Source organism: Pinus tabuliformis, chromosome 1_1, assembly GCF_031772625.1.
Source record: "Pinus tabuliformis cultivar Carrire ecotype Pingquan chromosome 1_1, CPIR1, whole genome shotgun sequence".
Lineage (NCBI taxonomy): Eukaryota > Viridiplantae > Streptophyta > Pinopsida > Pinales > Pinaceae > Pinus > Pinus tabuliformis.
Genome location: NC_142297.1, coordinates 892,068,561 through 892,091,331, shown reverse-complemented (window position 1 = coordinate 892,091,331; position 22,771 = coordinate 892,068,561). Strand labels below are relative to the sequence as shown.

Here is a 22,771-nt window from a genome sequence, read left to right as displayed (position 1 = left end):
TTAGCATATTTACCAGCAGGCAGAATGTTTGTTTTTACACTTAGAAATGGCAACATCAAGCACAAGTTTGACTAATCTTCAAATACCTCAGTTTAATGGAAAAAATTATGATTATTGGGCTATTACAATGAAGGCCCTGTTTTCTTCTCAAGATATTTGGGATTTGGTGGAGAATGGTTTTCAAGAACCAGCAGATGCAGCAGCATACAATGTCTTATTTGAACAAGAAAGAGATGTGCTAAGGGACAACAGGAAGAAGGATTCAAAAGCCTTGTTTTATATTTTTCAAGTAGTTCATGAAAGTATTTTCCCAAGGGTTGCAGTAGCAACGAAGTCCAAGCAAGCATGGGACATCCTCCAGACAGCGTACCAAGGCATGGCAAAAGTCAAAACAGTGAAGCTGCAAATGTTGAGGAGAGATTTTGAAACACTTTGTATGAAAGAGTCTGATAATATAGACTCATTTTTTACACATCTAAGTGGGTTGGTTACTCAAATCAGGTCTCATGGTGAGACACTTGAGGAAAGAAGAATAGTTGAGAAAATTTTGAGAAGTCTGGCAGCAAGGTTTGAGGCCATTGTTGTGGCCATAGAAGAGACAAAGGATCTCTCACAGTTTTCAGCTGATGAGCTTAATGCATCACTGATTTCTCATAAACATAGACTAAACAGAGCAGCAAGCTCCTCATTGGAGCATGCCTTCAAGACACAAGTATCATTTGGTCAAGATCGAGGCAGAGGAAGATCATATGCTAGAGGAAGAGGAAGAAACCTACACAAAGGTAGAAGAAGCAACACTTCAAGCTCAAATGGAAGAGGCAGCAATCCAGATCCAAGTCAAGGCCCAAGCCAAAATCAAGCACAAGGTCAGAGGTATGATAAATCTCAAGTTCAATGTCATTACTGTAAGAATGATAGTCATTATGCAAATGAATGTAGAAAGAAGCAATATGATATTGGTAACAAACCAAGTGTAAATTTCACAAGAGAAAACTAGAGTCATGATAGCATGTTTTTAGCTTGTAATGTAGCACAAGAAAAACAGAGTGATATATGGTATCTAGATTCAGGGTGTAGCAACCACATGTCAGGAAACATAGACATGTTTTTTGATCTAGATGAAAGTGTGAAATTTGAAGTGGCATCAGGAACTGATAGCAAAGTATCTGTCATGGGAAAAAGTAGAGTTAATATCCTAACAAAGAAGGGGGAGAAGAAATACATGTTTGATGTTTACTTTATCCCCGGTCTGAAACATAATCTCATGAGCGTTGGACAGCTCACGCAGAAAGGCTACAATGTCTTCTTCAAAAATGATGTGTGCACAATTTTGGATAGGCCTCTAAGTAGACAATTGATTGCAAAGGTTCAGATGACAGACAATAGAATGTTTCCCCTGAAAATAAGATCAGATTTGTAGAAAGATGGTGCATAAGCACAACTATCTATGAACTCACAAGAAAATGGAAGAAGAGGGGCAGCTGTCACACAAGTAAATTTTCAAGCAGAGGTAAAAGATGAAAACTGGTTCTGGCACTTGAGATTTGGACATCTCAACTTTTCAGGTTTGAATTTGCTACATAGGAAAGGCATGGTGAAGGGTTTACCACTCATAGAAAAATCAAACAACATGTGTGAAGGATGTATCTTGGGCAAGCAACATAGAGAGACATTTCTAGCCGGAAAGTCAGTGAGGGCAAAGGCACCTTTGGAGATTGTCCACTCAGATTTATGTGGACCAACGTAGACACCATCAATTGGTAGCAGTCACTATGTATTGACCTTCATAGATGACTACACAAGGAAGACATGGGTCTTTTCCTAAAACAGAAAAGCGAAGTGTTTGAGCGCTTTCGCCAATACAAGGCTATTGTTGAAAAGAAAAGCGGGCATTTCATCAAAGTCCTCAGGACAGACAAAGGTGGAGAATACATCTCGAATAACTTCCTTCAATTTTTCAGGGAGCATGGAATTCACAAGCAGTTTACAACAAGATATACACCGCAACAAAATGGTGTGGCAGAAAGAAAGAATAGGACCATTATGGAGATGGCAAAGAGTATGTTGAAGGCAAAGCATTTTCCAAATGACTATTGGGCTGAAGTTGTCGTGCGTGCAGCATATATCTTAAATACATGTCCAACCAAAAGCGTCCAGAACAATGTTCTTAAAGAGGCATGGAGTGGAAGAAAACAAAATGTCACTCACATGAAAGTTTTTGGATGTGTGGCTTATGCACATGTCCCGGATGAGTTGAGAAAGAAGTTGGACAGCAAGGGGGAGAAATGCATATTTGTTGGATACAGTGATGAATCCAAGGCATACAAACTCTACAATCCATCAACCAAGAAAGTCATAATCAACAGAGATGTGCAGTTCATAAAGAAGAAGCATGGGATGGAAGTTTAGAAAAGATAGTCAAGGTCAAAGCATGCATACCAAATAAAGACAGAGAGGAATTAACAACAACAAGTAATTTCTCAACAATGACTCCCTCTACTCCTATTCAAGCGCAACAAAGCAGGCAGCAAGCAACGCCATCAACAAATAATAGGACAGTTTCGCGCAGCCAAGCAAGTGCTTCTACAAGACCAAAAGCAACATTGAGGAAAAGATTGAAAGGCACAAAGCAAGGCTAGTTGTCAAAGGATACAAGCAGCAACATGGAAGAGATTACGCGGAGATGTTCGTGCCAGTCGCGCGAATGGAGACAGTGCGCGCAGTTGTGGTGATTGCTGCGCAACATAAGTGGACAGTGTATCATATGGACGTAAAGTCAACGTTCTTGAATGGAGTGCTGAAAGAGGAAGTGTATGTCGCACAACCGCCTAGTTATGAGATTGAAGGACAAAAAGACAAAGTATATCGGTTGAAGAAAGCTCTTTATGGATTGAAGCAAGCAACGCACGCATGGTACAGAAGGATAGATGCTTACCTGTTAGACAATGGTTTCGACAAATGTGATGGTGAACCTACTCTCTACATCAAAGAGAGCAACGATAAGATTTTCATTATCGTCTTATATGTAGATGATTTGATCTTTACAGGCAGTGATGATTTCCTCATCGCTGATTTTAAGCAAGTCATGAAGAGTGAGTTTGAAATGACTGACTTGGGATTGCTAAGATATTTTCTGGGCATAGAAGTGAAGCAAACAGAAAATGGCATTTTTATCTCTCAAGCAAAGTATGTGGCAGAAATTTTGGAGAGGTTTAAAATGCAGAACAGCAAGTGTGCACCAACTCCAACTATCATAGGGTTGAAATTGAGCAAAGAAGATTGCAGCAGCAATGTCAATCTGACATTATACAAAAGCATGATAGGCAGCCTGATGTATTTGACCACCACTAGGCCAGATATAATGTATGCAGTAATTTTGGTGTCAAAGTTCATGGAGACACCCAAGGAGACACATTGGCAAGCAGCGAAAAGGATTCTAAGGTATGTCAATGGGACAAAACAGTATGGCATTTTGTACACAACAACCAGTGATTTTAGGTTGGTTGGTTACACTGACAGTGATTGGGCAGGCAGTGTTGATGATAGAATGAGCATGTCAGTATATGTTTTTCATTTGGATTTCGGAGCCATTTCATGGGCCTCCAAGAAGCAGCCAATAGTGTCATTATCAACAGCAAAAGTTGAATATGTCGCAACAACAGCACGAGCATGTCAGTGAGTTTGGATGAGAAGGATGTTGAGGGATCTTCGTCATGACCAAGAGGGCGCGACAACCATTTTCTATGACAACACCTCAGCAATTTCATTGTCAAAGAATTTTGTCTTCCACAAAAGGACCAAGCATATTGATGCTAAATATCATTTTATTAGAGAGTTGATTAACAATGATGAAATTGTGTTGCAGCACTACAGGTCACAGGAATAGCTTGTTGATATTTTCACAAAGCCATTGGCAGGAGAAAATTTTGTTTATCTCAGAAACTGTTTAGGAATTGTCAATGGCGGCAGTTGTGATTAAGGGGGAGTGTTGGAAATAATAATCCCAACCACCGCAATAAACAGTCGGACAGCAGCCATACCTGTCAGACGTACTTTTTGCAGGTTGCGTTTCTACTTGAAGGCATTTTTGTAGGTTGCGTCTCAGTGTGAAGATAGAAGGACCGAAGCCAGACGTGAACCACTCAAAAACTCAGAAAAGGCAGTTAAAGAACTTATGTACTTAGATAAACAAATATGGGCAAGCATTAATTCAACAACCTTGCCCACACTCCAGAAACATCTGCGTGACTCTAATCACACCCAACAACAACATCAAAATTAATTTCGCTCTGTCATGAATTAAATGTAAAATTAAATGTTGAGTTATATATGAATGTAAAATTCATTTTGTAATAGGTTAGAGAGAGCATAGAAGAGTAACACTGTGTAGAGAGGTTAGAAAGCAAGTCGAAAAAGAGCGCAAATCTCTGTGGAGAAAATTGTGAAGCAATTTTTGATGGGGGCGTAACACAGAAGTTACTGTGTTTCATTGTGTAGTGTTGCGAGTAAGTTTAAATCTCTGTAACTTTGTAAATGAGCCGCAATCTCATGTAGATGTATTTTCATGTTGAAGAAATGAATACTAAATTTTGTGTTGCTCCAAACCTATCTTATTAATTTCAGTGCGAGTATTCTTTAAGTCTCGCTACGCGGTTCTGCGATATTCAACCCTCGAAAATAGTCTTGCTGTGCGGGAAGGTAGCTCCACGAAATCGGCCTCGCCATGCGCGAAGCTAATTTCACTTAAAATAGCTTCGCGAAAGGGTTAACTCTCTGCCTCTCCCCTCCGCGAAAACGAAAATTAAATTCGCCAAATATTTTTTAACAAATTTTCTGGTACGTCAAGATAAAAATACTACCGAGAATGGCAGTCACCCGTATTTCGACTTTGCGGTTGGCTATGCTGCGGTGGTGAATGAATTGGGGCCAAAGAACCCAAAAATCGCTTCCTGAGTAATCAGATTGCCCATTCTCCCGCCCAAATCGAAGAATAACGATCGTCTGGTTTTACTCTCTACGTCTGCGGGAGCTGTGGTGGTCATTTCTCTCAGCCGTGAAAACAACACAACTTGAAATCACCACAAATGCTCATTTTTTCTACAACGCATCGAAGGTACTCTGGTAAATAGGCAACCGCATTTTGGAGGTATTGTTTTTCACAGCCGGTGGATTCACAATAACTTCATTCGCCCGTCTCAGGCTTTTGATATATTTTTCACTCCGAAGCCTCGTTACCCATATCAATAATAACGTGCGAATTATGCGTGGCCTACGCTCTTTTTTTGTTTCCTATGATTAATCATAAATTGGTGCGGATGATTTTGTTTTCTCTAATTATCATCACTGAAATTACGCTTTTTTTTCGTCGTGGTTAAAATTATGCTGTATAATTATTAGTGAAAATATAAATGTTTAATATCAGATGGTGTTTATAATATATAAAAAAATTTAATAAGTTTTTTAAATAATTAAATTATCTAAACTCAACTTCAAAATATACAATTCCAACTATCATTTTTTGTCATTTTAAAATTGTAATTAAATATCAGTGTAATCGATTTTAGAGATTAAAATGTAAAACGGTTAGAATCCATTTATTATCTGCGGGTCAAAGGGTGATTTCTTCGAATTTCTTCGATGATTTTTTTTTCTTTTATTGAATAAATAGTGTTAGCTATTTTGTTTATTTTTTTTCAATCAACATGTTTTCATTAGATTTTCAGTAAAACAATGTTTGTAAAGATGTCGAAACAATTCTTATTTCATTATTTTTATAAGATTGGTTGGAATTGGGGCCGGAAGATGTTACAGATAAATCTTTACATTTTTTACATTTTCTTTTTCCGACAGGGTTTGTAACCATAACATACTAGAGGGAGACAAAAATATCACTAGAATTAGCAACAACATATAAGGAGGGGGACACAAAAATATCACTAGAATTAGCAACAACATATAAGGAGGGGGACAGGGAGAGGGGAGAGTGTACAAGGGGCATTGCAAAGTATCGAGAACAGGCATGCATATGAAAGTCAATATGTTCCACTCGCGCTTCCATGTTGCCGAGGTGGTAGTTCGATCGACAATGGCTGCGGTGAATGTTATCCAATTGTTCAAGTATTTCATTTTGGCTGAATTGAATATCATTTATGTAAGCAACTAACTCATTGTCATCGTCATACCTGTGTTCCCAAAAAATGTCCAAATTAACTTGGATGTTCTTGAGTTGTTCTGCTCTGGAATCCATGGTTGCAGGAGCCACAACACGTCCTAGGGAACAAGCAAGAGATATCGCAACTTCACCCTCAGGTTTCAGGCTTGTCGAATTCCTAGAGGACAAGTTGTGGCTTGAAACTAGACGACTTGCGATGTCGTGTTGAGCTCTCCAGTGGTGAAGCCTCCCTCGTTGGCAAGACATTGATGGAACTATAAAAAAGATGGTTGATGTGGTCATTGAGTACCCTTCAAAGAACCTGTTAAAGCAAGGAGATGAACAATCACCATAACCAAAATGCAAATTGCATGTCTTGTAGCATATGGGAACCCAACCTCGAAGATTGAAGGGCCAGGTTATGTTATGCAATCAGCTCACAAAATGGAAGAAAAGAGAGATAAATGCCTTAAAAATTAGTGTCTTCGAGGGGGAAACCTCCTTTATATTACCCAAATGAACAATTCTTGGATGATTCAAATGACAATACCTCCTTTCTATATATAGGAGTCTAAGGGGTCACAATATAATTAGAGCCGACATAACAATAATAACGTAAGGGCACAACAATAACAATTGTGGGCTTCTATGGGCCACAATAATAACAATATGGGGACAACATGGGCACAACAATAACAATAAGGGGTACAATGACAATAATAATAAGGGAATACACTAGTATTATAAGGACCTAATAGGTTATGAAAGACTCCCCCGACACTAAAAGACTTCTCAGAACTGACACTACCCAACTACCCACTAACTTTTTTTATAAGAACGACAATCCCTCAAATACGCTGAGAGTGATCCCCTAGAATAACCAACCCATAGTGACACCAGTTCAGACGATAATGGACATGAGAAGGAGAGACACAAAGACCCAAGGTTAAGAAGCTTCCATAGTCAGCCTCCAAGGACAAACCAAAGGTAGGTCAATCGCAAGAATTAGATCGTTGAGACCTCCAGCTAAAGCTAATAACTAAGAAACAATATGATGCTTTGGAAACTTGTAGACACAAGAATGACAGTTCACAATAATCCTCGGCCCAAAACCCCTAGAGATGGCTTGGGTGGCTAAAGAAATCCCACTTAGCTAGGAAAAAACAATAGGACTCAATTACCTTTTTACCCTCAGTGGAAGAGACCTACAGAAGTCTATTGCTCCCAATTGAGTGGTGGTGGCAGAGCTTCCAGGGAGAGGCGAGGTTTGGATCCAAATCTCTGTCCACAGGGGTACATGGATCCAGACACTTGATTGAGAGCCAAATTCGAAGTAGAATAAAGCGGACCGGGCCAACACTTTAATGCTCATCCAAGGCCAAAAGCCTAGCGAGCTTCCATGGTCCCTATCACTAATGTGGCAGTGCTCCTTCCTTCCCCAATTCATCACCTGGAATTCCAACTAGGATCTTAACGCGTGCTTGCCTCTTAACATACCTCTTGAGAGTTCACCGCACGAGCAGATAAAATGATGGAACATCTCATTAAATTGAGAATTATTACCACGTGGTGGAGGGGGAAAGCCTTGAGGGCCTCCATTGAGAAGTGTGGTCACCGCCATCAGGGGCATTTTGTTTAAAATTTGATTAGTGTAAGAAAATTTAGATTAACTAAATTTCTCGAAATACTAAATTAAATATATATATATATATATATAAAGTCAAACATTATATTTTGTAGATTAACTGTTTCGGTAAAATTGTATAAATAAATTATGTGAAACATCGGGAAAGGTTGAGTGGACTTTCCACTCATCAAATAAGATATATCATATAAATAAAATCTATCAAATTGAACTATGTATTTAGTATGAGATGAAAGAGTTTGTCACTTGTGCGATTCTAGGAGGGTTGAAGATGAAAAGTATGTTTTCTTAAATTGTCTATCTTATACTCACACTATGTTTAATTTTCTAAATATGTGTCACACTACCAACCTTTTCTACCCTTTATACGTGTCACACTACAAACCTTCTTGATCTTTTAAGTCAACATTGAAACTATAATGATATGGGAACACTTCTCTCTATAAATTTTACTAGATATTATTATCATAAATATAAAAAAATTAACTCTTAAAATCAAAATATAAATTACAAACTACAATTAATTATTTAATATTTACTTTACCACAAATAAATAAAATAGGTATATAAATACAATTTTATTAATAAATAAATATTTTATTATAAATTTATATATTATTTTATATGGGAAAAATTTATTAAATTTTATTTTAAAATTATTTTAATAATTATAAATAATTTATAAAATGTATAATAATTAATTATAAAATGTATTGTAAAGCATTTTTTTTAAGTGTAAATTTCATCACATTAAAATCCTTTGAATTTAATTACCCACTAAACAAATTCATCAGCGTAAAATATTTTTAATTCAACAACCCAAAAAATAAAAAAATAAAATAAAATAAATAAATAAATATTGATGATGATTAACTTCCATTGATACCAATGTGGTTTATCAGACTTCAAGAAAAGAGAGTCTAAGTGCTATTCTTCAAACTCTTGTTTCTATGATCAAGGAGTAGGGAAAGAAGCATTCCAAAGTGCCTATTAATAAGTCAAGAAAATTGGAGGTGTCACTGAATTGGAGGTGTGGTTGATGATAGGGAATTGAGAGTGGATGTGGGAAAGAGCCGAACACTCTAAAAGGAAGTTTTTTCATTGTCCACCTTCTTAGTAGCATAAAGATGACAAATTCTATCACCTTCTTAGTTTCTTTCTTCATTTTGAAAATAAAAATAAAAATTTGGAATTTCTATTCATTTTTTCCTTTCTTAATATTTAGTAGAACATATTTAATTTTCATTATCATTATATATTTTATATATTAAATTTATGTGAAAAAAAATAATTCACGATTTTTATTTTTAATCAAACTTTATTTAAAAATAAATTGAATGTGAAAGCATTTATAAATAATATAAATATTATTGTTTTAAATTAAATTTCAATTTCTTAACTAAGTATCGTGATCATATTTTAAATTTTTTTTTACAACTTGAGTCTATTTAATAATAAGTGAGAGGTTTAAATGCAGAGTGAAATAGAGTATATAACCTTCATAAACTTTAACAATAAACCATTACCTAAAAACATATCTAGTGTCCTTCAACAAAAAAATCTTAAACATTAATTGGTGCCTTATTTAATCACGACTTTGGGTATTGTTTCAAACTATCTATAATGGAAAGTAACACCAAAATCTCTATAAAGATTGATGTGACCTATTAAATAATTTATTTATCACTAATAACTCCCATCCCTATCAACTTTGAAACTCACACTTAATAAAGATTAAATTGTTTCTTAGAAAAACAAAACCCTTCTAATATTTTATTAATATTAATATTATAGAATTAAAACATGTGAAAAGAATACACGCTGCAGCATTGTACTTCATTTAACGAAACATCTTAAAAAAACACCCACATGTTTAATGAGTAAGAGAAGTCTGTTCCACTAAATAACGGAATAAATTCTTCGTTAATATAATATTAATATAATTAAAAGATAATATTACGCTCTAAGCACATGGAGTGCTTAAGTTTTTACCACTTAAATGTATTTAAACTATCAATTGCACCTAAACCAACAATAGAGTTCATTGTTTTGGTTCATGTTCAAGGTTCTTAAATAATAATTATTTAAATTCTTTAAATTCAATAAAAAGTATAAGTTTATGAAAGAATCTTTAAAATCCAAAGGTGTAATGAAAATATAAAATAAATTTCTCAACTCAAGGATGTACTATATATATATATTATAAATAGTTATTTCTCAACCCAATGGTGTAAGAGTGTTGCTCATATATACTTTACATTTGCATATTAAGATCACTACCCACTATGCTACAATCGACGTCTAGAGTTCCATTGTTATTCATCAGTTTAATTGTTGCTTTGATGGTTGAAATAACATCGTATGTTATAAATATGCTATGGAAATGATAATTTCTTGGACGCATTTTTAAACCTAAATACAACTCAAGACGCGTGTTATATTTCAAATTTTTATCATTTTTCCTTGGCATCACATTTGGATGGTTCTCATTGCTACTTTGTATGATCACATAATACACTTGGAATCACAAAATTCTATCCTACATTTGGCATCATACGGTTCTATTATAATGGTTCCTGGATGTTGAAGTGGTTGGATTATCTCATGTAATTGCATTGACAACTCTGAGTATTGTTATTTCTTGAGTTAGTCTAAATCTTGACAGTGTTATATTTGTTATGGTAACACTTTGTATCCTAGTCTTTTAATGCTTATTATTGGATCGATGCAAATCTTCGCATTATAATCTTGTTAACTAGATCTATGGGTGAAGTTTAGAGTTTTATCCATGATCTATTTGTTAAGCAAGACACATAATTGGAAAATTTGTGGTCAACGTCAACTGCCAAAAACATAAGGGAAGTGAGAGAAGTTAGCTATCAATGGTGAAATGCAACTATCATTGAAAAGAGAAGCTAGCTTGTGCTCCACTCTTGGTTTAATCATTCCAAAACCCACCATAAAGCAACCTTGGCATAATATGCATTTTCCACATTGTACTACAAAGTGACACATTTTTTTATTTTTTATAGACTACATGCGTTAGACATGCAAGGGAAGGACGCCATGTGACAACTCCCCTTCTCTAGGTGTCATTGCATTCTAATTTCCCACAACATTTGTCAGAGTCGTGGATCAATTCATAAAATTATGCTAGTGAGTGTTGTTAGGTATGATTCTAACTGCGCATAAAGGTAGGTAGCATTATAATTTCACGTCACTGTATCCTTGTTCGTGTCAAGAAACCTAGTATTTGCTTTTTGTTTGAACTCTTGAAAAATTCATTATGAAGCAGACCTTCATCATGATTAAGCCTGACAGCATGCAATGTGGATTGGTGGGAGAAATTATATCTAGATTTGAGAAGGGATTTATTTTGAAAAGTCTGAAGATGGTGGTTGTAGAGAGATCATTTGCAGAGAAACACTACAAGGATTTTTCTTCAAAGCCCTTTCTTCCTGGATTGCAAGAGTACACAATTTCCAACCCTATTCTAGTTGTGGTCTAAGAGGGGAAAAGGTGTTGTTGCAACTCGTAGGAAAATTATTGGAGCTACAAATCCTGCAGCACTTGAACTAAAAATATTAGAGGTGACTTTGCTGTAGAGGTTGAAAGGAACGTTATCCATGGTAGTGACACATTTGAGAGCCCAAAGGAGGAAATAACACTTTGGTTTCTTGAAGGTGTGGTTGACTGGAAAAGTAGTTTGCATTCTTAGGTTAATGAGATATTAACAATGAAATTCCTGAATCCAAAAAGTTTGACTAAGTTTTTGGATTATGTCATTTCCAAGCAGAGTCGTTTTTTTTCAAGGAGTGCTCGTTCATCGTTGTCTCTTCCTCCGAGACTTGAACCTTATACGAGGTGAAGGGGATATACAAGGTGAAGAGGTTGGCGACTCAAACCCTTTCCACCTGTCAATTTTTAACTCGTCAAAGGACAACGAAAAGATCAACACGAGTAACTCATGTTTGCAGTGGGTTTATGATATGGAGAATTTGTGTTGTTCACATGAAGCTTCATTCCAACATGACAGTAAGCCCATGGCATCCTATCCATAATGTCTATGATCTTCGACACTGCCACATTTTTTTAGTGTTGTTGCTGCAGCATGCATCTCTTGTTGAGCACCAATCCTAGAACAATGGTGATCACATTGTGGCCATTCACTTTTATCAAGAATTTTCATCCCATTTCCTCCATTTTATAAACCCATACATGGTTACCCACACATTTCCCACCAAAATAAAACATGGTCACTGTAATTTTAGCATTACGAGTTTTCTTGTCGAAATCTACCACTTGAAAAATCTGGTAGGCTGCAACCAAGCTATGGCGAGTGATTGTTATACTGATTTCTTCGCCTCTGTATAGTTGTACCAATCTTCTGAACTTGTTCACGACCTAACCTGAAGCGCTATGGCCTTTGGGTTATTGGTAGTGAAAAGAATCCAAAACCCACTCTCCACCTTAAGATCCAGACAACACCTAATTTGGGCTAGTCCACAGAGAAACAAACAGTCCTTCCTTTTATATTATCAAGCAAATTGAAGAGATATAACCTACAACAGATCCGTTGTAATTCTATCTTCACTCTCACAAAAAATCATCTCTCTTTCTCGCTCAGAATAAAGATCTACATAGACACAATACAATTCCCTCATATATAGCGAGGCGTTGCCTTCTAGGGAAAAAAAACTCGAAATTAAACACAACTTCTACCCTCATATCTCTGCCTAATGAACGACCTAGATTGACTATGAAATTACAACATTTTACAAGGAAATTTTACATCTATTTTTAGCTTTGGGGGCGCCGTCACCGATCCCCCGCCGGGGGGGGCTCAATATCCGCCTAACGAACGGCCCAAATTGACTACGAAATTACAACATTTTACAAGGAAATTTTACATCTATTTTTAGCTTTGGGGGTGCTTCCCCTGATCCCTCACCAGGGGGGCCTCCAAATAATCACCGTCTCCCCCCCTTGGACCCCCCTAGTGGCATACATTTTACAGGTGCCATTGCCGCCACATTACGAAATGGGGTCCAATGCGGTGATACCTCTGAATAAGGAAGATAATCAGACTCCACACCCAACAATCTCCCACTTGGAGACCGATTCTAGCAACTCCATCGCTGCTTCATTTCCTAGACATTGACTCCACTTTGGACCTGGTTGTTTCTCATCTTATTCATCATACTTGAAGACCAATTGAAACTAAGCATAATCTCAGTTTCTCCTTGGTTACAACTTTTGTTAACATATCTGCAAGATTCAGGCTACTATGTATCTTTTCTAGCTTCAACTGTCCATCATCCAACACTGACCGTATGAAATGGTACTTGAGCTGTATATGTTTAGTGTTGGAATGAAATGCAGAGTTCTTTGCAAGATGTATGGAAATCTGGCTATCACTGTATAACCTGTCCAACTCCTGCTTCTTACACAATTCATCTAGAAACCTTTGTAACCAAATCATTTATTTGCTAGCCTCTATAGCAGCAACATATTCTGCTTCCTTCGTTGAGAGTGCAACAACACTTTGCAGTTTTGAAACCCAACTAACAGTTGTTCCACCTACAGTAAACACATATGCTGTGGTGCTCCTCCTGTTATCTCTATCATTTGCCATATCTGCATCAACATATATCTGTAAAGCAATGTTTGAACCACCAAAGCATAATGCTTGATTTGTGGTACCTCTCTAATACTTGAGAATCCACTTCACTACCATCCAATGTTCTTTTTCTAGATTGTTCATGTACCTGCTTACAACTCCCACTGCGTGTGCAATATCAGGCCTTGTGTAGACCATTGCATATATTAAGCTTCCCACTGCTGATGCATATGGAACTTTAGACATAGAAGTCATTTCTTCCTCAATCTTGGGACATACCTCCTTAGTTAGTTTGAAATGGCTAGCCAAAGGTATACTAACTAGTTTTGAATTTTTCATATTAAATATTTTCAACACTTTTTCTATGTACTCACTCTGAGACAATGTTAATTTTCGATTCTTCCTGTCTCTAGTTATTCTCATACCAAGGATTTGTTTTGTAACACCCAAGTCCTTCATTGCAAATGAGTTTGCCAATTTTCTTTTGAGCACATTTATTTCCTGCATGTTAGAACCTGAAACAAGCATGTCATCAACATACAATAACAATATAATATAGCTTCCATCATTTTTCCTTTTGAGATAAATACAATGATTAGAGTGACATCTAGTATAAGCTTGTTTAGACATAAACCTATCAAATCTTAGATACCACTAACTTGGAGCTTGTTTTAAGCCATACAAGCTCTTCTTCAACCTGCACACTAGTTTCTCCTTCTCTTTTACCTCATATCCTTATGGTTGTTGCATATATATATATATATATATATATATATATATATATATATATATATATATTCCTCCAAATCTGCATGGAGAAAGGTTGTCTTTACATCTAACTACTGAAGATGCAAATCTTCAGCTGCTACTAGACTTAAAATAGTTTTTATTGAAGTCATTTTAACAACAGGAGAAAATATCTCAGCAAAGTATATACCCTTTTTCTGTGCAAACCCCTTCACCACAAGTCTAGCTTTATGCCTTTTTCTGCCTCCATGTTCTTCCTTCAACCTGTAAATCCATTTATTCTATAATGTTTTTTACCTACAGGTAACCTAACTAAGTCCCAAGTCTGGTTATGTGCTAAGGAGTCCATCTATTCTTTCATGGCTTGCTCCCACTTCTTCTTGGTTTCTACCCGCATTGCTTCTTCATAACATTCTAGTTCACCAAAACCAATCAACAATACATAATATAAAGAAGGAGAGTATCGTTCAAGGGGTCTAATTATCCTAGTAGATCTTCTAACACCACTTTCAAGTGTTTGAGGTGTTTGTTTCTATTTTGGTTGATGTATTTGTTCAGGCTGTTGATCATTATGATTTTCAGGCACCTTCACTTTTTCTGTGATCTCATCAAGCACTGTGTATTCTCTGTTTTGTTTTCCCTATTTATTTTCCTGCATCTGATCCTTATACAAAACCTTTTCATTGAATATGACATCTCTACTCCTAATGATTTTGTGTTTTTCATAATCATAAAAGCGATAACCAAAATCATTAACACCATATCCAATGCAGGTACATTTCTTTGATTTTGCCTCAAGCTTTGTTCTATTTTCTTTATTAATGTGGACAAAGGCTTCATAACCAAAAGTCTTTAAAAATGAGTAGTTTACCTTTTTACTTGACCATGCCTCCTCTGGAATACCACCATCCAAGGAACTGGAAGGCCTTTTGTTTATTAGATAAACAACAGCATCTACAACATCTGCCCAAAATTGTAAAGGAAATCCTGCATGCAATCTCATGCACCTTACACGCTCCATGATTGTCATGTTCATCCTTTCTGACACACCATTTTCTTGTGGTGTTCCTAGAATTGTCTTCTCTCTGCAAATTCCATTCTCTGAACAGTACCTATCAAACTCTTTGCTGCAATATTCACCTCCATTGTCTGATCTAAGACACTTCAACATTTTTCCTGTCTCATTTTCAACCAAAGATTTCCATTTCTTGAAAGTATCAAATACATCAGATTTATTTCAAATACAATAAATCCAAGTTTTTCTAGTTGCATCATTAATAAAAGTAACATAATAACGGGAGCCACCGAGAGATGATACCTGAGTAGGTCCCTATACATCTGTATGCACAAGCTCTAATTTTTCACTCTTCTTTTTTTCCCAACTCTGAGGAATTTGACCCTCTTCTGTTTTCCATAAACACAATTCTCACATAATTTTAAATCAACGTGCTTCAAATCTGGCAACAAATTTCTCGAGTGAAGAATATGCATCCAGTTCTCACTCATGTGCCCGAGCCTATGATGCCACAATGTCGTATCTTCTCCTTTAGAGGTTAAAGCATTAACAGAATTAGAAATACCATTGCATAAATACAATGTACTAACCTTTTCTCCTTTTGCTACTACCAGGGATCCTTTAGTGACCTTCCGAATTTTATCTGTAAAAGTAGTTACACAGCCTTCACCTCCCAACTGCCCTATTGAAATCAAATTTTTCTTCAGATATGGAACATGCCTTACCTCCTTCAACAACCATTGATTTCCATTCTATTGTTTTATTAAAACTGCACCCATTCCAATGATTTTACAGGGTTTATCATCACCCAATCGAACCTGTCCAAAATCTCCTTGAACATAATCATGAAAATGTTTCCTATCAGGTGTGGCATGGAATGAGTCCCCTGAATCTACCACCCAAGCATCAATAATATTTTCTAATGAAAGAATCAAAGCATCTTGCAACACATCACCTATCACATTTGCTTCATGATTTTTTTCTTGTTGTGCATCTCCCTCTTTTCCCTTATGAGACTTGCAATCTTTCTTCAGGTGTCCTTTCTTCCTGCATTTCCAGCACACTATCCCCTATCTGGACTTAAATCTTCCTTTCCTTGACTTATTGTGATATCCTAGACTCTTTCCTCTTTCCATTTTTCTTCCCCTAGTCTCTGCAGTCAAAGCATTACCTAATGTCTCACCGGAGCTTTTCCGTTGCAATTCCTCGCTAAGGATTGCACCGACAACATCATCAAACTTTAAAGTACTAGATCCAGAGACAAAGTTACTAATGGGCATAACTAAACCATTCCAACTTTCTGGCAATGAGCATAGAAATAACAGAGCCCTAACTTCATCGTCAAAAGTTACCCCTACAGAACTTAACCAACTGATAACTATATTAAATTAATTTAAATGATCAGCAACAGATCCACCTTCTGACATATTCATATTAAATAAATGCTTCATAAGAAATACCTTATTTTAGGCCGAGGGTTTTTCATATAGTTTGGTCAATGCTGACATTAAAACCTCCGTGTCGTTTCCTTTGAAATATTAAACGCTACCAACGCCACAAGGCACAGTGGTATTGTTCCAAGTGCCTTTCTATTGAGAATATCCCATTCTGTGTCTGTCATACTCGTCGGCTTCTTTGTCTTTCCGCTCAATGGTAGGTATAGATATTTCTGATACAAGTAATCTTCCATTTGCATCTTCCATATCTGGTAGTTTTGGCCATTAAATTTTTCGACCCTAAATATATCATCTTCCGCCATTTCTCCCACTCAAACCAGGAACCCTTCTCTCCTGCGAGTTTATTAGCTAAATAGACCTTCGGCTATCATACCAATTATTAGAAAATTATATATTACAGAGAAATGGAACACATAAAATATATTGCAGAAATATAAACACAGAAAACGCATAAAACATGAGAGACACAGATATACGTGGTTAACCCAATTTGGGCTATGTTTACAAAGAAACAACCGGTCCTTCCTTTTATATTATCCAACAAACTGAAGAGATACAACCTACCACAGATCCGTTGTAATTCCCTCTTTGCTCTCACACAATCTCCTCTCTCTTTCTCTCTCATAATATAGATCTACATAGACGCAATACAATTCCCTCATATATAGTGAGGGGTTGCCTTCTAGGGAAAAAAACCCTAAATTAAACATAACTTCTACCATTAGATCTCTGCCTAATGAACGACCCAGATTGACTACGAAATTACAACATTTTACAAGGAAATTTTACATCTATTTTTAGCTTTGAGGGCGCTACCCTGATCCCTCGCCAAGGGGGGCTCGATCTTCGCTTAATGAATGGCCCAGATTGACTATGAAATTTTAACATTTTACAAGGCAATTTTACATCTATTTTTAGCTTCGGGGGTGCTGCCCCCGATCCCTCGCCAAGGGGAGCTCGATCTCCACCTAATGAACGGCCCATATTGTTACAAAATTACAACATTTTATAAGGAAATTTTACATCTGTTTTTAGCTTCGGGGGGGGGGGGCTCCAAATAATCATCGTTGCCCCTCTTGGACCTCCATAGTGGCATACATTTTACGAGCAGCATTGCCACTACATTACGAAATGGGGTTCAATGCGGCGATACCTCTGAATAAGGAATATAATCAAGCTCCACACCCAACACGTGAGAAAGTCATTTATATTTTCTTCCCATTCTAATGGCATCACATTTCCTCTGTACGTCACAACAATGTATCCCCTCCCTAGCCTAATGATCTCCTGCTTGTCGTTGTAGAAGGCCACAAAGCACACCCAGTTGCATCGTCTAGACACCCAATCTAATCCATCTGATAAAAACATCTATGTTAACCACCCGGGAAACAAGATTCTTGAAGTGGCATAGATGTTACATCACATTATATCCAGTAATCTTCAATGACGCTTTGTAAAGCAACGAGCTTTGGGCATATTTACAATAGCCATATTGTTGGGACTTGGGATCAAAGTCCATAGAATTGTAGGTGGCCTGGGTGAAATCGCCATATTACAATCTCTCGTCTCATATTCTTATCCAAGGGGTCCAACAGGCCTTCCAAGTTGTTACATCCTTGATACTCGTGCCATTTCTCCCCTAGATTTTGCTTGAGTGACTTGATGGAATTGTTCAATATTCTATCCTATGCAATCAACTTTTCAATCGGGTTGTATATCGATCTGACCTCCTGAGCCTCTTTCGATGAATATCCCCAAATACATCTGAAGGCGACATTTAAATCACTGTTAGGTATTAAAAATTGGGGATATAAACCTTTACGATTTAAATAATCCAAAGTTAAAAAAATGTTTGAGTGAACTTGGAATATGAATAGATATCAAACATGATTTTCTGAACAAAATGAAGGTGATTATGATGAGTGTTTGGGATTTCAAAATGAAATCATTTATCAAATTTTACAGTTTCAACAATTTCAATATCAATTTTAATATTTAAAAAAAAATTAATTCTTATTCAAAAAATTTAATCATATTTAATGAATAAATTAGCCTATGTGAATTAGAATTTTGTCCTCAATTGGGATCATCTACTATTGTTGTTGTTACATATGTGGGAATAAAAATAAAGTTCAATTTATTAACATGTTTAAAATCAAACAAAAATAATGTTAACAAAAACATGTCATTGTACTATAGATGAAATCAATAATGACTTAGTTAAGTAACAAAGTTACCGATCAAATTGTAAATATTACCTCAAAATGAGAACTCTAACCCAAAAACATGAAAAATCAACCCAAAAACAAAAATTGTGTATGCAAGAATGCTGCTTTTTTTAGGTTAAATTTTCAATATTTTTTTTTAAATGGAAGTAAAAACCATTTTTTTTGCGAAATGGATGAAAAAACGCCCTCAAAACAATAAGTGTAGATGATTGAACAAAAAAAAAATATTTGGGTTAGAATTTTGAATCTTTTTAGCACTGAAAGTAAAGATAAAATATCAAGACTTTGAAAAACTATAAAATTCCTATAATTCTTGGACATGATGTTAAAGATAAAAAAGCATGTCTCAAAAAGCATGAGCCTAACTTTTGTCTTAAAGTAAATGAAAATTTCAAATATCAAATACTATGTGTGGAGCATGCATTGTTAGTTTGAATATAAAAGAGATTATGCAATGCACATAGAGATGGTGTATGCATTGTATGTATAGGACAAACACATTGTATGTATAGGACAAACACAATAAAACACAGTTTTTTGAGCTATCAAAATGCACAAGAGATACAAAACATTTGAAATTGATGGTAATGTGATTTTAATAAAGTAAATAATGTTACTAAGATAGCATTAAAAATATTTGAAAAGATAAAATGATGACATAAAAAAGGAAAATGCATTGCAAACATGATGGGTCTATAATCAACAACAAATAAGAAGATTGTGATGCTACATCCTTACATTACAGTAGTATTTGGGATTTTTTAATTTCCTTTTAACTTAACAACAAAGGCATGCCACATTAATGAAAACAATTATGTAATAACTAGTAGTAGCTAAAATGGAAAACTTAAGAGTGCACAAGGAGTAGGAGAAGCTATTGTTGGCTAGTCCAATTAAAAAAATCTAATGGAATGCCATCCTCAATGATATGTTCATGGTCAGCTTTTGACATTCTCCATTTTTTAAATTTTGATTTTTTTCTTGATTGAACTTCCACCAACTTATGTGCATTGCACACACCAAGTGACTATATTGACAACTTATGGCATCAAGTTGATAGTCTTGAAAGTAAACATGAATCTCGATTTGATGAGTTTCTTGGAAAAAATATCCTTTCAGTATAATAGACTCTCTTTCATATATAAAATTGTTATCATCACAGTCCTCCAATAAATTCATCTTTCATTCAATGCACTGCATCAAATAATACTTGACATTTTCTATGTTGTTAATGGGTGCAACTACATCAAAAACATCTCTTGAACAATAAAAAAAGTGTAAATTCATATCATAATTAACAAGAAATTAGTTATCAACATGTACTTGATTTTATTAGATTTAGATCTATATTTTAACTATTATTTATACTTGTAGACAATGATTTTAAAAACATAACACACACACACACACACACACACATATATCCTTTGAAAACAATTAAAATGTTGGCTTCTCTAACAAGATCGGAAACTCTATCACCTTCAGATGACACTATAGTCTCCTCTGATTCCATCTCTTCAAAGATTGCAAGCGACACTTTCCCATTTGCATTAAATTATGTATGTTTCCACGCTTTCGCATACATATTATTTTCACAAACATCATTGAATTTGTGTCCTCTATGCAAACATGACAAAAGCAAGATTCTTTTCTTTTATCAAATGTAAATGCATTTTGGTACTTATTTGTTTTAATTGAATGCAATTTTTGAGTCTCTTTTACTATTTCAGCTTCATATGGAATCTATCTATCTACATCTTGGAATCCAATATGCCAAAAAAGCATGTAGTAAATTCAAACAAGAATTTAAATTTGTTAGTTAAAATACAATTTACATATAAAAAATAATCATCGATAAATTCTTTAAACTATAATTTTTAATTTTTTAAAATTTAAAACTTAACAAAAATCATCATATATTAAAAATATATACAAGTTAATATATATGTACATACGTGCATACCTCCCTTGATGGGTTAGTCTCATGGCTTAGTGCAAAAATGCACCATTGAACAAATTGTTCAATTGAGACAAGTCGATTTGCAGAGTGGTCCATTTGATATCTTCGAAGTGCTCGCTTTATACATGCCCCATGCACTATCATATTCTCCTTTTCCATGACCAATCTCAAAGAAATTCCAACAATGTTTAATGTTGGTTTTCATATGAAGATGACATAACCAAAAGAATGATCGTGAAGATTTGAATTGACCTGCACATCCATCTGACCATATCCAATGTTCATTGAATTTTATTCCACGACCTTTCAATGAGTCATAAATCTTATCAAAGCAATGTTGTACAAAATGTGTATCATGTGTATGATCATCATTGATATAAAAATGATATTATTTAATAACATGTTGATTCTCACTGGTGCTTTCTATATGATCAACATTTTGTTCAACATGTCTATATAGAACATGGACAATCATAGAGACTTGGTCAGAATGATAATATTCACTATGTATTTCATTTTGTGCAATGAATGTGTAATTTTATGCAAAATCAACTATTAATAAAATGACCCCTGGTGGAAAAAATTCACGGAATTTTTTGAATTTCATGTCTTGCCATCGAGCTCTATGAGAATGCTCGGTGTATTTATAATTTTTTGTCTCAAAATTCTTCTAAAAAATTATCACAGGAATTTATTCTTCTTGTAAAACAATCCTTGTAGCACTTGTACTACCACTTGCACCAATTGATGTATGGCTATATTCATATCTCTTCCATTCCACTTTTATGTTGGACAATGATTGATCACCCATATTAATAGGATATTTGTTGTGAAACAAAGTCAAATTTCCACAATGATCACATTTTTTACCACCAATATATTTCTTTTTGTAAAATAATTCATGATTTTCTCTTCCACGTGGAATTTTGGATATGAAATCATGGATAGTGGAAGGAGGAGGTGAATTTTTCCAAAATGTTTTACCAAAATCAAGAAAGATGTCATAATATAATTTAAATTCCACATGATATCGACAACAAGTGTCACATACAATGATATGCTTAACATACCATGGTTTTTGTTGCATAAAAGTAATAATTGAGACATTGATTCCACGATTATATTCTTTGAACTTATTGAACAACTCTATCTGAGGTGTCCAAGATATGTTTTGCATGTCCTTCGTACTAATTCCATACTATTCTTCGTCGAATCACATCACTTTATTTTGGTGAAACACGTGAATTTTTCACCCAATATTCATATATCATTTTTTAACATTTTCTCCAAGTCTATCTTTGTATGGTTTCCTACAAATAACTATCCAACAAGCAAGTCCATCATTCACATTTATTTTCAATCGAAATTTCCTATGCTTGTGTAATGTTTTTCGTGAGGTCCCTAATGCTTTTGCTGTAGATTTTATCAAACAATTTTCTTCAGTAGTTGATGAAACCATTGTTGCTTGTTGCTCTACATGCATCTAGATCACTTTTCTTTCTAGATCTTCCAATTGATTTTAGAGCACTACTTATATTTTGAATCACATTTTCCTTCACATTTTTAACTTTTGTTGATTTTTGAATACCTTATAATGTTGTCGCTTCTTTTAATTTCTTTGATGTTAAAAGACCTCTCAAAATTTGAGCTTGAACTATCACATTTTCATTTTTGAAGAACTTATGAATAATGAGCTTAACGCGATATCGTATAACATGGTCAACTTTTTTTATCTCCATATGTGCCGGTGTTGACATTTTCTAACATCTCATCATCGATATTGATTTCATCTATACATATGAGAATTCAATGTAAATGAGTATAAATATGTATTAAATAATTAAATTAAAAAATAGAGTTCATGAAATTGAAACTAATAAATATGTATAATTTCAATAATACATGACATATATATACATACCTATGGATGGTTCAACTTCTTATTCAC

At 35.1% G+C, this 22,771-nt stretch overlaps 1 pseudogene; it reads left to right on the top strand.

The window, feature by feature from the left end:
• Positions 1-11,082: 11,082 nt before the first annotated feature.
• Positions 11,083-11,514, top strand: LOC149217270 (nucleoside diphosphate kinase 1 pseudogene; annotated as a pseudogene).
• The last annotated feature ends 11,257 nt before the right edge of the window (positions 11,515-22,771 follow it).